The sequence below is a fragment of the Oryza brachyantha genome, chromosome 4, assembly GCF_000231095.2.
Source record: "Oryza brachyantha chromosome 4, ObraRS2, whole genome shotgun sequence".
Taxonomy (NCBI): Eukaryota; Viridiplantae; Streptophyta; class Magnoliopsida; order Poales; family Poaceae; genus Oryza; species Oryza brachyantha.
In genome coordinates, this window is record NC_023166.2 from 14,890,593 (window position 1) to 14,908,864 (window position 18,272).

The window sequence follows — 18,272 nt, forward strand, 5'->3', positions numbered from 1 at the left end:
TCTAGAGTATTGTACCAGTATCCTGCAATCGGCATGGAAAATCTGTTTTTATTTTTTTTCAGAAAAAACTAGCATGGCATGGTGGCCCACGCAGATTGCGCGGGTAGTATCGTTATAAAATTTTCTCTCACGATTACATGTATGTTTTCATGTTTTATTTTTAAAATATTAAAATTAGCAATATAATTTTTAAACTTTGTCTTGACTTGACCAAATTTATATGTTTGATATTTGAATTGACATAGTAATTCATATGTATAGAAAGCAAAAGTGATAGATCTTTTACTATTCTCATATTTATAAAATAAACTAATGATATTTAACATCTATGGTATATTTGTTTCTCTTCATTTTTTCATCTTTATCTTTAGAATATTAGTGATGTCTTCTTAGTATTAGAATATTACTTATTACCGGTGTTCTTATATTTTATTTCGTCAGTGTTGGTATAGCTTCAAGAATTAAATCTCATTTGTTAGTTGAACTTTTTTATATGGACAATGATAAAGCTATTTTTGTTTTCTTCAATTAGCATGTATAACAATTTTCAACTAACGTGAAAATTTTATTTCTACATAGACTTGTCTTTTAGTTTTCTCACTTTTTTATTCTAAAATACAATTTAATCACCTGTATTTTTCTCTTAATTAATACCGAGATAAGAGTCCATGTAGAAATATTTCTCTAGGAGGTGATTATTTTTCGTTTTGAATCCAAATTTTAGATTTTTTTTCCCTAAATTGTATTTCTACCTAGACTCTTATCTCAATATTAATTTTAAATTTTTTTATCTAAATTTTATATTTTTTGAATTTGTATTTCTACATGGACTCATATTTTAATTGTTATTCCTAATTTCATATTTTTTAAATTGTATTTCTAGTTGATCTCTGATTTTTTTTTAATTTTTACATTAGTTTGACGACTTTTACACCGTCAGAGTGAACATGGTGGATTTTATCTAATTTATTGATGAAGCTAATTTTGGCAAGAGGATTTCTAACGTGACAATTGTCATTGTTTTGTGTATTTATATTTTGTTTCATTGCCAGGTCTATGTATGCAGTGCCATGGATGTAGTCAGGATAATTAGCAAACAAATACATGTATGGCTCATGATTGGTGAGAGACCATAAATGACTATTGTTTTCCAAATCTAAAACATGATTCCGATAGAAAAGAGTCCAAATTTTCTACGTAAACATGTATAGTCCGATTGATCTTTTTATTTTTCCTTAAACAATAGATACAGTCCGATTGATTCTTTTTTATTTTTTTCTATTGTCCAGTTGACATTATTCCTTTTCTGATTTTCCCTCTTATTTTTCTTCGATTAATGTGGAATTTTGTAGCTCATGAGAGTAAACGTGGTAGCTCCTTTTTCTATTACTTTATACATATAATAGATTGTAGCTATATATATGGTCTCTTATCTTGATAATAATTATTTTTTAATTTTTAATTGAATTTAATTTTTTTCTAAATTATATTTTTACATCGAACCCTATTTACCCGTATTTATATGGTACATAAACTCTTTTCTATATAATATTTAATTTATAATTCAAATTTAGATATTTCAAATTCTATTTATATATTGATTTTTTCTCTCTTAATTTTTGCCAAATTTTAACCGCAAATATAGATCTTTCCAAATTGTATTGATAGATGAACTCTTCTCTCCGTATCAATTATTTTAAAAATTTTAATCGAGATTTGAATTTTACTAATACAGATGGACTTTTTTATTTTTTATTGCTAAACTTTATTACGCGCATGAACTTGTATACTTTCTTTGTCCGATTGATGCTTCTATATCCCATCTTTTATTTTTATCCTTTTTGTCTGACTTGTCCGATTGATTTTTGTGATCGATCTTTTCTCTTTTTTTTTATTGTGTCCGATTGATTTTTTTCCTTTCTTCCGATTGATTTTTTTTTCAAATTGACGTTTCTCTTTTCTGCCCGATTGACTTTTGTGATCAATCTTTTCTTTTCTTGTTATGTCCGATTGATTAGTTTCCTTTCTTCCGATTGATTTTTTTCTTTTTCTCTTATTTTTCTCCGATTAATCTCAAAATTTCTAGCCTGCGGAGCAACGTAAAGACTGCTTTCTTGTACTTTATTATAACATTCTAATCCAGACATGGAGCAAGCAATGACAAACAACGAAACCGACGCCCTCTTTTTCCCTGTTTTCTTGGCCCATGAGTCTGGCCCAAAAAGAACACATGGATCATGGCCTACTAGGCCCATGGCACGCAACCTCTCTCGTCTTTCTTGGAGAAGGGAGAGGCGAGAGAGACCAGACCTGCAATTTGCAATCTACTTTACTCTCTCTTTTTTGCAAGACAATCTACTTTGTTCTTACTCTAAACTTAGGAAGAAAAATATTGTTATTCTTGGTTCTCCTGCAGGCTTATGCACGCATGAGTTTTCTTTCAGGGATAAAAGTGAAAAGCACTGCATTAACGAGGATCTGCATTAAGGATAGAGAGCTGAATGACGATGCTGGGATAGCTCGGAACTTCAAGCCGGAAACAACAAATAAGGATTAAGAAGGTATTTTTTAGTGTTGATCTGTCTCTGTTCATCCACGTAGAACGTACCGATGAAACGAGCATCCTACTGGGGTTAGTGGATTGCTGCTGCAATTGTCAGCATGAGAACTACTACCAGTAGCATTTTTTTCCTTTTAATGTACGGAGCAGCTTATGATACGAGGCTACGAGCATCCTACTAGTTAGTAATACATCATTACATCAGTGAATGAAACAGTAGTCTACTTAAGATAACTCATCATCCTCCTCTCGCTCATTCGTTCGAGAAAATAGCAGAAGCCTGGTGAACGGTTCTCCGTGCATGGTGCAGTTCTGAGCAGAAAAATATATATATTTTGATGATCAAAACCGAATTCTGATGTGTGACAGTGTGAGAGCCTGCCGAGAGGAACTTGCTAGTCGTAAGATTCTATCGCTACAGTAGGTGTACTGTCAGGTTGTCCTGCTGCGTCATTTCAATGGGTATCGATACGCGCATGTAGAGGATGCAGGCTCTGCTTTGCCTTAATAAGAGAGTATCAAATAAGCAACTGGCAAACGATCGCAAGTTTTCTAAATTTTAGTTATAACCGCTAACTGATTTTTTAAAAACTGGTTCTGGCGATCCTTTGTGGATTGCAAAAGGCCATGCAGGCAGGTAGTTGTGGTAGAACGGAGCAATGAACGTCGACCAACGTCAACTACCGTCTACGTATATAGGAGTAGTACGTATCGCAGGCAGAGGAGCGAGCGTACGTAACACATGCAGACAGATTAGTGATGATCTCAACAGATCGCTCTCCAACAACCCCTGGCATGACGGAAATGAAAGAGAACACAATAACGCACGTTGCCTGGAGCATGGAAGAAGACCCTGCTTTCCGGCCCGCACGCAGATATATCAAAATGGCAAGCTGCAATTTTTGTAACATTTAGCTATACTAGCATCTATATATTTCAAAAGAAGTTACACCTAGCGCCCCGGAGTTTTCTTTATATCTTATGCATTCATTATTTTTATTTTTAAGAACAAACATGCCCAAAACTTATTTTTAAAATTGGTATCATTTGACTATGTCATCCCACCTAGCATGATAATATAATATTTTCACACTATTATCTGTAGGCATGATAATATTTTTAGCCATGTCAGTTTAGTTGGCATGGTAAAACGGTGCAAATTTTAAAAATAAATATTGGGGTGGTTTATTTAAAATTAAATACTAATGAGGTGCAAGAAATAAAAAAGGTTCAGCACACTGTCACAATGGGTGGTGTTTTCTTTTTTTTTAATAGGAGGTCCCTCGTTTTCTTTTTGCCATCGTAAAAAACTAACCAAATTTTCACCCCCTATCTTTTCGCTTATGCTTATATTTATAAGCCAAAATTTGAATTTTCAATCTTAAATTTAGAGTAGTTTTTTAAATTTTGTTTTCATCATAGTTTATTTTTCAGTCTTGGCTTTTAGATCACTGAGAATAAATATATAGTATTATTTATAAATATTTTTATTTAAAAATATGTGGTATAGTCTAAAGATATGCCAATGCAACCTTTACAAGTTAAAACAAAATGAGCCAATACGACCATCAAATTTAAACCTGCATGTTTGTGCTCAGATAGATATATAACGTACTCCCTTCACTTTACCATGTAAAATTTTCTAATATTACTTAGATTCATATAAACATTACTGAATTTAGACACACATATATATATATTGATTAATGGATGGATCTAGATATGGCTATAAAGTTTGACGATATGAAATGAGCGAAGTTTTAATTATCTTCCTATTTTTCTGGAAAATGACTATTTAAATGTTATAAAAAAAACAAGTAGACATCCGAAATCACTTTTTTCCGTCGTAACGACTGTCGACCAACGCCAAGAGTCAACTAGGCGCCAAAAGGAAGAACCAACAAGTGCGACGCGTGCAGAGAGCCTGTGTAACCTCAGTCGAGCTCGAACAACTACCCGATCATCATCGTGGCGGAGTGGACACATCGGTTGGAATTGGAAGAACAAGAGAAGCAAAAGAAAACAGATGTGCTGTGCAAGCACTGTTGGCGAAGCAGCCAATAATTCTGAGGGTGGTGCACGATACTGCAAGTGCCATCGGCGAAATCGCCGGGTTCTGCAGCTGTGGCAGCGTGGCACACCGGATAGATCTTTCCTTTTAGTGGGGTTCCGAGTTCCCTGCACTCCAAAATCCGATGACCCTACACAGGCATGGGCGCTCCATACACATGGGAATCTATCGATCGATTTTTGTTTAGATTTATAAACCAAAATTTAAATTTATAAACTTAAATTTAAAATTAATATTAAAATGTTTTTATCATAGTGTATATTTCAACGTTAGTTTTAAATTCGTTAAGAATATATATATAAGTTTTATTTATAAAATATTATTTTTATTTATAAATATATACGTTTGACTTTTCTTACTGTGAGCGAACCGAGTGAATGGTCGGGAAGGCGACAGGTTGAGTCCTCGTGCGCGAGGGGGGTCGTCGCCTACTAGCATGCAGCTGCTGGAAGCATTACGTTGTTGCCCGTCGTCGGCAGCGCCGCGTTGCAGGGGCCGTGCAGCTAGCATCCAAACAAATTCAACTGTTCGTTCAATCGTCTGAGGTTTCTGGCATGCTTCAGCATAACCATGTCGATCCATCCAAGAAGTACGGTCACTACTGAATATCCGGCAAGCTTAATTGACAGGGCCATTCTGTAAACAGGGACACGAGTGCAAACTCAGGCAAACATTCATTCCATGGTCAGATCTTCCCACCGACCGAGTAAGGTCACCGTCTGACGACTTGGCAACAACCTGCTTCTGGCATAAATAACTAGTTTTTATCGGTGAGGACAATAATAAGATAAAGAAAAAAAATCATCAACTCAATAATAATACCCATTCTATCGATTACGCTTAGCTAATCCGGTGACTTTTCAGAAGACCATAATTGGGCAGATAACAATAATGCTTGCGTGAGTTAACCATTACTGTATTAACACGTTCTTCCGAGCCCAGCTGGCCATGGACTTCAGCTTAGCAGATGTGTCGTAACGAGAAATTCTCTGCTCCAGCAAATGGCGCACCCGCAGCCGTGCAATACTTAACATCTCGAGGGATTCAGACTCTTGTCTAAGTGCGTTTCATTGGCTTGGTTCGGGGTCACCAACTCCATGAGAGCAAGCTAAACTAAGCTTGAGGCGTTGAGCAAGAGGACAGAGCAGCCAATGCCCCCCCAATGGCGCGCCGCGCGCGCGGAGCCAATATTGTGCCGTGAGCTGGCAATATTCCGCCGTGCTGTTCGCTAGCGACGATGCCGACTTTGCCCGTATTTTTTTTTCTCGGCACGGTCGTGGTCTCCCTTGGCCGTGGGTGGGGTGGCCGGTGACCACGTCCACGGCGGTGGTCCGGCCGGGGGTGCTAATAAGCTCGAAGAGCTGGAATGCTGGATGCATGCAGCCATGGGAAACAGTTTTTAGCACACCCGTGTGTTTGCATGTCATCTAAATAGTCACTAAAAATATAAAAAAAATTGATAAAATAGATAAATATGAGTTATATTACTCTACAAACATATAAGTTTAAATTCAACTTCTACAAGTTGTAGCAAAAAAAAACAAATAAAACTGAAACTAACTATATGCATATTCATAAGTGTTTTTATTATTTTTACTACAACTTGTAGAAGGTGAATTTAAACTTACATGTTGATGAAGTGATATAACTTAAATTAAACTATCATGTTAAAGTTTTTTATATTTTTTGATAACTATTTAAATAACATATAAATAATAAATATATATACATCCGTGTGTTAAAAAACTGCTTCCATGCAGCCATGCACGGTGACTCCCCTGGCGTGCATGTCTTGCCCTCTTCGTAGTTCGGACAAATCTGATGGTGCTATCTAACGTTGGTAGAACCAATGTAGTAGAATTTTTAAGTTTGTCTTGTCAAGTTGTCATAGGGAGTTCACATTTTACACCATCGTACTCCAATTATTTCAATATAACGTCATTGATTTTTTGTCTTATAAAAGATTTATGTAATTATCGATAATTCCGTTGTAATTGAATTTATCACTAAATATATTTTGATTATAACTTATATTTTCACATAGTGGCACAAAATTTTTAAATAAGACGAATGATCGAACTTGTGTAAAAAAGTTAATGACGTAATTTATAAAAATATAGAGGGAACATTAATTATTTGTTATAATAATTAAGGAGATGTATTCATTTTTATTGGTAATAGAATTCATAAAACAATAATTTAGGTCGTTTTTTTCTGATAGTAGTAGTAAAATACCATTAGTAAAGATCAATGTAAGAGTACTCACACAGTGAACCCAGAGCATGCAGGAACTGTTAAGATAAGACTAGGTCTCAAGAGCTGCTCAGGTCCTTAATATTTTGTAGTAGATTGGTGGTGATTGTGATGCTTTGTGTGCATCCTTGACCATGCTAGTTGACGCCTAACGGTGGAATAAAATAGGGAATAGAACCCAATGAACAGGAGCAGCTGTCACATTTTAATTCATTTATAGGGAAGAAATGCAGGAAGAGTTGATAATTTTTATGCTGCTACTATTCCGCGTGATAAGATTTTCAAGGACGTTGATCTGCATGATTGGCTGTACTTGCAAGACAGCTAGCGTATGATACTGTAAGTTAATTCCCTGCAGTTCAGACCCCGCACTGCAGTTAGGGTCCGGCTGCCCTTAGGATTAAAATACCGATGCTGATATCAGCAAGGGAACTGCTGCCGGAACAATGCCGTCATTACATTTCACTGCATGACAGGATGACAGTATAGAAGAAACACTGTTTAAAACTATCCTACATCCATCTCATAATAACTTTATTTTTCGTTTTTCTGTATCCAACGTTTGACCATTCGTCTTATTTAAAAATTTTATACAGAAACTAAAAAAATTAGTCACGTATAAAAAACTATTCATGTTTTATCATTTAGTAAAAATAAAAATATTAATCGTAAAAGAATTTTAAATAAGACGAAAAGTCAAAACACTATATAAAAAAATGAAAAATGATCTGACGAAGGTAGTAGCTGCTAATCAAGTCCCTGATCTATTACAAGAGCTTTTTTCTTATCCTTGAGAAGATACCAAGAAATACCATTGTTTTGTATGGTAAAATTGCTCGAATATATGTGCAGCTGATCTGGCAGGTAACACTGAGGTCCTAAAGAATTTAAGTCAATAGACGCATTCCAAGCTTGTTCCCTGTTTGTTTCTGCATGACAAAAGGTAGCAGGAGCGAGGAGAATCAAAACAAGCATATTTGCACTTGTAAGTTGTAACTGCACAATAAAACCCTGAAATGATTAAGTACTCATCATTTGCATGTTTATGAATGGCTCGTAACTCACGAAGGCGTCCATTATCTTAAAAAAAACTCACGAGGGCATTCCGACTATAGGCTTGATTGGGGAAGTTTCTCTCGGCTACAGTTTTTCTCAAAAACTGTTTCTACTAAAAGCTGCCCCAAACGGTTTATAGTTTATGAGTTATAGATTCTGAAAAATAAACTAAGAATACAGAAGCTGGGTTTAAAGCTTTTCTAGCCGCTTCTCAAATTTTAAAGCTCTTCCAAACAGTTCTTATAAATAGGATCTGGTCTGGACTTTTCTGATTAAGGATGCACGCAGCCACGTCAGAAAAAAAATGCTGGAACCTACAAAATTAGCAGACCAGAAGCAACAATAGCATCTGTGAATCAAAAGTTGTAAAGTTGATGGCAATCAGCTTAAGCTTCACAGGAAGCAGAAGTAAAGACCAAAGCTACCTAGTGTTGTCCTGGCTTGACACATTGATGCAGCTCTGAAAGGAGCCTACTGAAAGTTGCGTTTTCTAAATTTCCCTACCAAACTCTTTGTCCGGATTTCCCCGGAGATATGCTATAATTTATACAGATTACGTTGTCCTCTACAAGTATATTTTCGTATCACTTTCACAACAAGTCACATTCTGGAAAGTTATTATGCACGCTGCCTTAGAAATAACGCATTAGATTCAGTACTACTAGACATATATATGCTGTCTTGTCGGTATTGGTGGCATCATAGAAGTCCACGACCTTCGTTTAGTTAAATTGCCACTTCTAAGTAAAATGATATTAGTTCATGAACCATTGGACGGAATCATTTTCTGTGGTTCATTCTACCAACCGCGAAATTAACAAAGGCTTCATCATTGGCTCATGGAATGAACTTCCAATCGTCCCTGCTTCTGAAAGGCACTGGTCCTGTGCTTCATGGAAAGTTTCAAATCGATTTTTGCTTCCATCTTGGCATCTTATAATGTTAAGTTCTACAGATTTAGCCGTTTCAATGCTCCTAAAGTAACAATAATCGTGATTAAACAGGAATGACGAGTAATTGATGATAGTATTTCAGCACAATGCAGTTTCTTTAGAGAGTACAAACCATAGCATTAACTATGAGTTTGAAATGATCTGGTTCTGGCCGGCCGACTAATTTAAGCTGAGAATTATGATATATTTTATTTGTGGTTGCATATATACAATTGAGCTGCGCACGGAAGGATTTAAAAGAAGGCGAAACCTTACATGCAACGAACAATTATAAAGAGCCTGACTCAGTTTTTAAATTCGTCAACAAAATTATATAGAAGACATGACGGCCCAATGGACATAGAAAATAATATTCCAGTGCGAACTCTGACATAAGTAAATAAAAATTCCATTGTGTTTCACATGACTTAATCTCATTTGTGCCATTTTAATCGAAGCTCTCAAAAAGAATACCAGGCTTGTTCTTCGACTGCTTACTGGAAACAAATGGATGCTTGAATATTTGATATGTACGAAAAGCCTGATTATACTGTCGCCTCTGAATTGTGCTGCATAGAACAGGAAAAGATCCTGCCTTATTTAGACTCCATAGGAATACATTAGAGCATATACGACACTTACCACTCCTATAAGTGATCTCACGATGCCACATAGGATAAGGGTGCTACGAGACTACTATCTCCACAATACAAACTATCACCTACCTCTTAAAATTTCAGTCCTTCATTTTTTTTACCAAGTCATCATCTTCTCTCCCCCTCTCAAATCTCTCCAGTCTCCTCCCATCTTCCCCCTCTCTCCTCGATGATGGAGCTTGGGCGGCAGCAAGCGACCTTTGGTAGACGATGGGCGACCTTTGGCAGACGATGGGCGACCTCAGCGGCGACGGGCCGACTTTGGCTGCGGTGGCCAACCCTGTGCCTTTCTCCAGCGTCTTTCTCTCCTCCCTCCCACTTTTTGACAAGGCCATCCATGGCCTCTGCAGGGCTCACGTGCCTCTGCGGGTGTACGGTCCATGGCGAGGTGACATGTAGGATTTATAGGACAACCTCAACAAATAGTATGCATTCAGGTTCTCTTGGTCTTCCTAGACCACAACTAATCCAATCGTTCATGTTACTAGTCATACCCATGAATGAGCCACACACAACTTATTTATCCCTTGGATGTTGGTGTGACCACAAATTTATGATCCTTAAGAGATAACATAAGAGACTAAATTATACTTAAACTTGTTGATATCTTAGAAGAATCATAAAATTTCACTTGACGTGAGGTCTGCCTAGGAATCAAAGGTTCAAATATGGGCACTCTAAACTTTGCAATCCCATCTGTATGACCCCTCCTTGACCATATTTTGCTCCGTGGAACTGCACCTTATCCTGCCCACATGACTTGATCTCGTGTAGGGCTTCGAGTTAGACATTGTTGCCAACTGTGCACATCTACGTATAGTTTTATACTATTAGGACCCTTGTGTTTTAGTTATGTTTTTGGTACCTTTCTTCTTCTCCTCAGCCATGGTCATACGCGACTTCATCATTTGAGCGGGATGCTATGTTACTTTCAGAGGAAGAAGACGATTCACAGGAGATGTTGACATTTTTGTTCAACATGTATGTCACGTACCTTTGTTAACTATTACTTGTAGTTTTTATACACTAGGAACGACTTTAAGAAAAGCTAAGTAAATCTACAATCTAGCCTATAGAGCACCAACCAGTTTGACTCATGCTGCGTCCTTCATTCACCATTCATTAGATTCGATGGCTATAATCATCTTCATAAGATCGGACGGCTAGGATATACTCCACATCTTCTCACGTAAACTTTATATATTAAAGACTTTTAAATTAGAAATTGTATTACCTGTTATAGAGTTTCCCTATATTATAAATTATGTTTCCAATTAGAAACAAGTCAAACATTTTCTATATATTAGATTTTATATAAAGATAAATATAGAATTTTAATCATAAAATTTCTATAAATATGCAATATATACAGTATCGGCGCAACATGCGCAGTACCATAAGCCGGCACGAGACGTCATTAGAGCATTGACAATAAAGTTTATGTTCAATACCATATCCCAGTTGCGCTAATCATAAAATCGATGGAGGCTCTAGACCGCTCTGGTAGAACATCCAAATAGCCAAATTGCTAACAATAAAATCAGAAATAAATCTCTGCTAAATCAAAAAAGAGTATTTAGGATTTTAGAAATATTTTGTTGGCACAATCTTTTTATATGGAATAAGTAAATTTCTTAATATGTCAAATAATGCATCACTGAAAAATATTTTTTAAGTCAATGAAAGATTATGCGCACCTCCTGATAATAATAAAAAATGGGGGGACACAACCCATGAAAACATCATTAGTAATTTTATTTTTTCTAAAGTTGTCGTATATTTTTTTAATAAACTGAAAAGAACCCGTGCAATAAATATTTTTAGGTATTATATGATCACTGAATATTTGATTTATATGTCTTTCTGTGGCCGTGTTCGGGAGTTGGATAAGTTATCTTATCACTCTTGTTTTCCGCACGCACGCTTTCCAATCTGTTAAACGATGTATGTTTTGCAAAAATTTTCTATAGAAAAGTTGTTTTAAAAAATCATATTAGAACATTTCATTTTTTAATAATTAATAATTAATTAATCATATACTAATCTATCGCTACATTTTTTGCGCCGGATAAGTTATCTTATCCATCTCACCAACGAACGGGTCCTATGTAATATAAGAATGCACAACGTAATTTTATTTTTAAACTCACAAAAATTTAGACTTTAAACTACGTGTTATTTAAAAGTTACACAATTGTTGTGTTCATCGATATATACAAACATCAATAAATTTTTATTTGCTATAACAAGATAAAAGGTTATATCAGATGCAAAACATGTTTGTATATAGTAGTTCTCGTTAAATTTAGCTTAATATAGTTTAAATTTTATGTTAATATTAGATCATACAAATAAATTATTTAATTAAATTTATCTTGGTAATGTGTGAACTTGATCTTGTAGTATTCTGAAATTACTGTTTTAATTTGTTGTTGCAATGTTTTTGCAATTAGTGTATAAACTTGGTCTTGCAAGTTCTGAAATTACCATCCAAACTTGGAAGCAGACAATTGCAACGTGTGTCAACCTATAATTTATTATTATGCAAATATATAATAGTTATTATTAACTGGTGGTTTGGTGTTATTTTGTTAGTTTGTTGGCTAAGAATTAGATTATCAAATACTTGATAGATAAACAATTTTGAATGTTTGGTTTCTATGATCACATTTGAAAGAATTTATGATGTCTTATTTACATTACTAAATTAAGTCGTTGCGTTAGCACATGTTATAATCTTAATGAGCCATAGTAATTAACGGTGAATTTAATGGACGTGATAAATCTACACTATAACAATTTTGATGCACAATCTGACAATATATCTATCTTTCTTCATTTGGTTAGCATTGTACATCTCTCTTTTTGCGGAACAAAACATGGAGTGTTTTTTTCCTTCGATATATATAATTTTAATAATCTAACAGATGGAAATCTAGTCAACCACGTACAATACATGCATGCTGCCAGTTGTGTCAAACCCTTCATTATTTCGTTAAGAAGGAGTCTAAATTTTTTTGTCGGCTTAGACTGTAAGCAAATTCCAAATTGGCGTTAACCATCACCAACTTGTTTTAAAAAGTTGTCCTTGGAGAAAATTCCCCAAGGCTGTCCTTGTTAGTGAGGTTTGTCACTATTTGCTTCGGTACATCGTGTCAGGAGTAGTTAGTAATTAACAATGAAAAATTGTTGAATAGCACTGAATGAAGCCACATCTCTCAGAATCATACTCTGAGGAGTAGTGTAGTGTATGTTTACTGCTGCGCACTCTTGTCTCTTATGTATGCATGTCACGTTCTCAGTCTACGGCGAAAAAAGAACAAGGGAAATCCGTCGTCGTCATTCATCAGATCCATGGCTGGCTGGAGCAGAACTTAACCGATGATCTATGCGTCGACCGGAATCTTCCGCGCCGTGGAAGAAAAACAAAACGGCGTGCAAAACGCGCGAGAGGCGAGCATGGGTCACGCATCAACGGAAACCAACAAGAGCATGGCGGTAGCAGCGAACAAATGCATGACGACGCATCTGCAGGGCCCTCTCGAGAAACCAGGGCTCCGGTTCGAAACGCTAATTGGGACTCTTCAATAAATGACCGGTGAAACTAATTTTACTCATTAAATTGATAACTTAAATATATATTCTTCAATACAAATATACAATATGTAAAAATATAAAAAAACATTAGTTGTTGTTGCCGGTGACACGTTCGTGTTGTTGGCCTGCTGCTGTTGTCGGCGACGACACGGGACCGATACGAGAGAACGCGATGATGCAAGATAAATACGAGAGGTCGCGATGATACGACTCGAAGCTCGCCACTTGAGGCGATACTGTCATTTCCACTTCTAACTATCACTTAGTATTAGGTTAAGGGATGTAAGGCGGGGCCTATGAATTTTGGGACCACATGCGGTCACACTTGCTTATGGACGGCTCTACGTTTCTGTACAAACGCTCTCTCCATGCACGAGCTATGACAGGGTGATTGCTTGGTTTTTTTAGAGAATGATATAAACAAAAAATAGTCTATTAACAAAATTTTTATATATAAATTTTAGTGATTTAAAAGCTAAGGTCAAAAAATAAATCACGATAAATAAATATTAAAATTTATTTTTAATTTAATAAATATAAGTAAAAACGAAAAGATAAAGATCGTAAAAGCTTTTCCATCTTTCTTTTCCCTTCATCGCCGCGCGCTGTCGCAACAGCTTCTACCAGTGGCAGTGCTGCTGCTGCTGCTACAGCATCTACATGCTGCACAGTGCGTCGCTGTTTTTCAGGACACTTTGCATCCCCACATCTCGCGTTTTTCTTCTGTTTAGCACTTTAGCTATGCGTTCATCAGGGCATAGTTCACAACTTCACATCTCTGTCTCGCCGTCTTGCATGAGAGGGCAACAAAAATTGGCCTCCTGGCCCTCCGCTACATCTGCACTGTAATATACACGCACGACCGATAAAATGTTTTGAGCAATTGTACATCCTTAAATGGTACAAAAGATATTAAAATTTATATAGAAAAAATAATACATTATGGTATTTTCTTAAAAGACGATAAAATTGTTCTAAAAGTTTACGGTCCAACACTCGATTTATCAACGGAGTTTTACACAGCTCATCAACGTCAAATCAACGGGACATGTGCGTGCTTATATCGCAAGCATCTAGACGGATCAACCAACAGATATGATTCTTATTAGAGAACCCGTGGAGGAAGACACCGAGCTTGGCCACGAAACCGGCGAGATTTAACAAGGCGCACGCCTGGGGCGTGCACACACACACACGGAGGCCGCTACGACCACGCGGCCGGCCGCGCCCGCGCGCGATCTCGCCCCCGGCACTGTTCCCATTGACCCCGCCTTTGGCGCAGCCGACGAAGAAATCGCCCTGCGGTTCTGCCCCGCGGCACGCCAGAACGCCGGCGAATTCACCCACCCCATCTCTTGTACACGACGCAACAGTCCATGATCCAGCCCCAAAACAGCGTTGATACTCGTCCAGTTGCAGATCGTCCGAGCAGAAAAGCAAGACGGCGACGACGAGGAAGAACAACATGCTCCTCGTGCAATTAAAACGTCTCGATTCGACGGAGCTGGTACGAAAGGCTGTAGTCCTTGGGAGTGGAATTTAAACCCTTCGGGAATGTCTCCTCGTCTATTGTATGTTATCTAAATATTTATTAAAATATTTTAAAAAAATCGTGAAGATAGATTAACATAAGATATATCACTACACAAGCATGCAAGTTCAAATATAACTTCTACAATCCATAACAAAAATAACAAATTGAATTATGAATAATATAAGTATACTCACAGTCATATTTATTATTTTGGTTATGGACTGTAGAAGTCATATTTGAACCTACATATTTGTGTAGTGATATATCTTATATTAATCTATCTCTATAATTTTTTAATTTTTTTATGACTATTTAGATAGCATTTAATAGACGAGAGACATCTTCTCGAGGTTTTAGAATACTCGGTAGTCCTTTTGAGACCCGACGAAACTTTTGCCGATCCTTCCAAAGAAAAGCTCAGATCCCGCTGTCCGGAGGTACCAGTAGCTGTAACTTCAGACCTCAGCTTCCGAGCTACTAGCCCGCAGGTTGCCAAGATGTGTCTTGACTTTTTGTGAGGCGTCAAATGAGTTTTGAGCCGTTCCCGACACGACGCACCGAATATCCAAAAAAGTATTTGGTTATGTCCACCGAAAACATATAAACAAGTAGTGATATAATGGAATAAGTAAACGATCGACCCGAATATTTGCATTGCTACCTAAGCACGGAAAATATATTATATATAGCGATGAAACGGGAATAAGCGTACAGGGTGGTTTCATGGTCCGATTCAACCATGGCGCTCCGGTGTATAAACTACTCTTTTCTTACTTTTTCTCGCTGGATTGTATATGCATACGTGTAAATGGGAGGACATCTGCACGTATAGTTTCTGTAGCTTCCGTCACAAGCAATTTATTTCTTCCTGTTTGGGATTAAAATATTCGGCCCGTAACTCTACAAACTGGCAGTTTGACTTGTGCAATTTGAACAATTCAATAGTATTATAAGTCGCCAAAAACCGTAGTTGAAATCAACGCTTCTTAACAAAATAGCGCATCGTCGTACAGAATGAGAATTTTGCAGGGTATAGGTGTGCACATCCAATTTTTTCAATACGGTAAAGGAAGTAAACAATGTGGCATATTTTGAAACCGAAAGTATTATTGCAATAAAGCACTACCTTTACTAAATGACTACTAGTAAATAAAATACTCATATACTCATTTCAACTCTATGCCAACAGGTGTGTGGAGAAAGTCATACCTTTTTCTTTTTTTTCCCTTGGTGTTTAGTACATAACGATATATTATCTCGTTTATTTTATATATCTCAAGTAAATTGTACTTTGCGCATATCATATTGTATATTGCTTCATTAAGCACCAAATTTACCACATTTTTTCAGTTTGCACCAAGTTGTATTGATAAGTTTCAGCTAACACTATACATCAAAAAAAATTAAAATATAAATATTGTGCATTGCTTCATTAAGTACCAAAATTTACCAGATATTTTTTCAGTTTGCACCAAGTTGTATTGATAAGTTTCACTCAATACAAGTATACATTAAAATGTTATAAAATATAAATACAACTTTGTGGAACATGTGCTAAAATCAAGAAGTTTTATAGTGAGTTCTACTCACAGTTTACAAGATTACCCTTTAACTATATGGTGTAACATAGTACTCCTACCTAGTGCGAACTGACAAGTGAGAGAAGGTATGCTCCCGGTGAAGTGAAATTTACAATTTTTTATTTGATGTTTAATACTCTTTCTCTAGTCAAAAGATTTATCATTTAGGACATGATTTGATCAAACTTAAACTTCTAAACTTTCGATAATAAATTTTGTGTTACAATAGAGTTATAAAATCTAATAAGTTTATGATATTATGATAATACATTCTAGAATAATATATGTGTGTCATATGTATTGTATTTAAGATAAGCATTTAAAAATTATCGATGGTTGAAATTTTAGATGTTTGACTAAATCATGTCCTAATCGATAAATATTTTTGACAGAGGAAGTATATAACACAGACTTGAATATATTGCTAATGGTAAGAACTATAAAATAATTGCCAACAGAAACTGTATTCAGATATTAAATTAAAGTACTTTTGCATATATTAATAATATAAGATTTTGAGGTTGGCCATTTCACATCTAGATGTCTTCTGTTTTTCTTTTTTGAAGTACTAATTAACAAAATGCACGTTGTTATGTAATTAAAAAAATAACATCGGTACATTCTAAAGAGGAAATCCATTTTAAATTTTAGATATAGAGCTGCAGATGATTTTCTTGCTAAGTTTTCCCTCCAGTAAAAAAGGTTCCATCTATTATTAGCATGTAGAAATGGGAATATTGAGAGCTGGAGTATCTGGCATAATTTCTACGGTATGTTTGGTTTGAAGAGTCCGTGGACAGCTTAACCACAAATTGGAATTTTGGAAAGTTAATAAAAATATGATAACAGATTTACCCTCAAGCAGTTTAATACTTCTCTTTTTAAAAAGTATAAATAATAGAGATTTACTCCGGTCCAACAAAAAATACTTTGCCGGTATCTCGAGGTACCAAATCGTTTTTTACCATTGGATCTAGCTGAGTAGGACGTGCCCTGTTAGATCTAACGATCATAAACGATTTGGTACTGTGAGGTACCGATATCTCGAGATACTTTTGTTAATATTTATTGGACTAAAACAAACCTTTTAAATAATATTATCTCCACGTCACAAGATAGACACACATACACACCAGTACGTGTTCCTTAACACAAACTCAGAGAGATGAAAAACAACAGCATATTCGTAATCTCACTAAAATTCCAATTAAAAACATATATATGTGCAAAATTTACGTGCAGCAATATTTAAATCCCGATGAATAAGCGATGAACCCACGACTGTACAACTAGATCATATGCGACTCTCGAAAAAGTCATCTATTTGAGCACGGATGGAGCGGCAGTACAGTACAGCACCTCATCCATTTGACTCCAGCGATGCCCAAAACGTAAGCCTCCGTACCTTTTCTTTTTTCCATCTTTTGGGCGTGAATGTGCACAAAACGATGGCACCGAATAACAAGCGGCAACATGTGTCAATATGCAGCGGTGACTGGTGACACGAACGTGTGCCGTGAACAGCGGTGGCAGCACGCCAGGGCGCCATTGTGCATCAACAGCATCCGCGGGAGAGCGAGTGACTACGTGAGCACGCATGCGGATGCGGACCGGCCGTGGTGTGTCCGTGTGTGTGGACACCTGTGGCGAACAATCCTCCTTGATTTCTTCCCGTCAGGTTTTCAGCGGCATGAGCACATTGATTGTCAGTTGTCACTGGTGTTACGGTAACCCTCTGTCTTGCAAGTGCCAAGCCATTGAAATGGAACTTGCATTGTTACTTGTGAGAATTACAGAAAGCGAAGGGATGGATGTACTGCAGTGTAGCAGTACTAGACTACTGGTGCCATGTATGGTTTTGGTCGGACGAGAAATCATTTAATTTTCTTCCTCAGAACGAAAAGAGAGAGAGAGAGGAAAAAAACAATCGGCGACCTAACCACTTGTTTATTCCCCGTGGTAAGCCAGGACCAACGCCGATGATTGGACGAGGCCTATAAAGCCCCGCGCCCATCTCTCACGCCAACGCAGAC